The sequence below is a fragment of the Penaeus chinensis genome, chromosome 37 (assembly GCF_019202785.1).
Source record: "Penaeus chinensis breed Huanghai No. 1 chromosome 37, ASM1920278v2, whole genome shotgun sequence".
NCBI classification, from domain to species: Eukaryota; Metazoa; Arthropoda; class Malacostraca; order Decapoda; family Penaeidae; genus Penaeus; species Penaeus chinensis.
Genome location: NC_061855.1, coordinates 15,269,763 through 15,272,462, shown reverse-complemented (window position 1 = coordinate 15,272,462; position 2,700 = coordinate 15,269,763).

Genomic DNA, 2,700 nt, shown 5'->3' with positions numbered 1-2,700 from the left:
CCCTCCCTTTAAACCCTCCTTTCCCCCACCTCTCACCTCCCCTCTCTCTTACCCCCTCCCTTTCCCCTCTCCCCCCTCCCCCTCAGTTCCCCCCCCTTTCCCCCCCCCCCCTCTGTCCCTCCCTTTCCCCTCCTTCCCCTCTGTCCCTCTTCCCTCACCCCATCAACAAACACAAGACACAGTACCTCTGGGGACACAAAGAGCGCGTAAAAAAAAAACACAAAACTCATTGCTAATCATTGTTGCCATCAGGAACAATTGGCTGAGAGTATCATCAATTGATCCCCGGTTTGTGTGGCGAATGCCTTGCTGCAACTCGAATTCTATGGAAAGAGCCGGTTTTGCTGTTGATGTTGTTGTTGTGGTGTGGTGGTGGTGGTGGTGGTGATGTTGATGGTGGTAGTGATGTTGATGGTGGTGGTGATGTTGTTGTTGATATTGTTGTTGGTGGTGGTGTTGATGTTGATGGTGGTGATGTTGTTGATGTTGTTGATGGTGGTGATGTTGTTGTTTTTGGTGGTGGTGGTGATGGAGGTGGTGTAGTGCTGTTGGTGGTGGTATCGTTGATGTTGCTGTTGCAGCCGTTGTCACCGTTGTTGTTGAGGCTGTTGTTATTGCTGTTGTTGCACCTCTTGGCGTTGCTGCTGCTTCGTTGTTGTCGTTTCTCCTTCCCTTCTTTTTTTTTCTTTTTTTGTCCTGACTTTTCTCATCTCTTTCTTGAATTTAATTATCTCTATATTTATGTGTGCGTGTGTGTGTGTGTGTGTGTGTGTGTGTGTGTGTGTGTGTGTGTGTGTGTGTGTGTGTGTGTGCGTAGTATATGTGTATGAGTCTGTATGTATGTGTATGTATGTATGAAATGAATGACACATATTTGTACACTTACACTCTTATTCTACATATAATTCATAAGCTTTTGAATTATATTATGGAATGAAAAGTAAGTTCAGTAAAGTAAGTGTATTTACCACCTGGCTGTCTGTTCAGGCGTGGCCATATATTTGACAAAGTGCAGTTTTCTGTACATGGTAAAAATGTCAGGTCGCGAAACGTGGCTGCTTCTGACCGTAGACTTTATCACGCAATGTTGATTTCTCGGAATATCACGATTTTTTTTCCCATTCTCTCTTCTTTAAGACTCTGACAAGAGGTGGAGCGGGAGATAAAAGTGTCCATTAGAATGATAAGGTATAATTGGAAAAAAGAAAGATGAATGGAAATTTTATATGTATACCACGGAAATTCTTTCCCTACCTTACCTTTCTCTCCACTCACATTATTTTCTCATCCTTAGCTCTTTTCTCCTCCTCCCTATCCCCATCCCCCTCTCTCCTTTTCCTTTTCCCCCACCCCTCTCCTCTCGTCCTCTCTCTATCCCCCCACCCCTCTTCTCCTCCCCCACTCTCTCATCCCTCCCAACTCCTCTCTCTCTCCCTTCTCTCCCCCTCTTCTCTCTCTCTCCTCCCCCCTTCCCTCTCACTCCACCCCTCCACCACCTCCCCCCCACCCTTTCCCCTCCCCCCCCCCTCCCTCTCCCCGTCTCCCTCTCTCTCTCCCTCTCCCCTCACTCCTCCCTCTCTCACTCTCTCTCTCTGTCTGTCTATCTCCTTATCTATCTATCTGTGTCTCTTTCTCTCTCTCTCTCTTCTCCTCTTCCTATTCTCCTCTCTTCCCCAATCCTCTCCCTCTCCCCCTCTCTCTCTCTCTCCTCATTCTCCCTCTCTCTCCCTCCTCTCTCTCTCTCTCTTCCTCTTCTCCTCTCTCCTCCTCAAACTCTTCTCTCTCTCTCACTCCTCTCTCTCTTCTCTCTCTCCCCCCTCTCTCTCTCACCCCTCTATCTCCCTCTCTCTCTCTCCTCTCTCCCCCCTCCTCCCCTCTCTCACTCCTCTCCTCCTCTACTCTCCTCTCTCTTCTTCTCTCCTCTCTCTCTCCTCCTCTCTCCCTCCTCCTCCTCCCTCTCTCTCTCTCTCTCCCCAATCCTCACTCTTTCTCTCTCTCTCCTCTCTCTCTCCCTCCCTCTTCTCTTCCCTCCCCCCTCTCTCCCCCCTTATCCCTCCTCTCTCCTCTCCTTTTCTCTTTCTCCACTCCTCCTCTTTTTCTTCCTCTCTCTCCTCTCTCAACTCCTCTCTCTCTCTCTCTCCCTTCTCTCTCTTTTCCTCCCCCCCCCACTCCCCCCCCCCCCCCACCCCGGTCCCTCCCATCCCCCCCCCCCCCCTCCCCCGCACCCCCCCCCACACCTTCCCTTCCCCCCCCCCGCCCCCCCTCCACTTTTTTTTTTTACCCCCCCCCCCCTTTTTTTCTCACCTCTTACAATAAATGCCGGGCTTATCAACAGCTATAAAAATTCCCTAACGGTTAGCAATTAGAGCTTAATTATTACTCAAAATCATTCGTCTGTCTCTTGTCTCTTTCAGCGGTTTTACATTCATCATCTCTGCTTGTCTCTTTCTTATTTATTTCCTCTTTTCTTCGTGTCTTCTTTTTTATATCTTTCTTTGTATCCTTTTGGGTGTTTGTCTCTATGTTTTTTCCTATCTTTCTTTCTCCTCTCTCTCTCTCTCTTCTCCTCTCTCTCTCTCTCTCTCTCTCCCTCGGGGGGGGGGCCCCCTCTCTCTCTCTCTCTCTCCCTCTCTTCCTCTCCTCCTCCTCCTCTCTCTCTCTCTCTCTCCACTCTTCCTCTTCCCTCTCTCTCCCTCAACT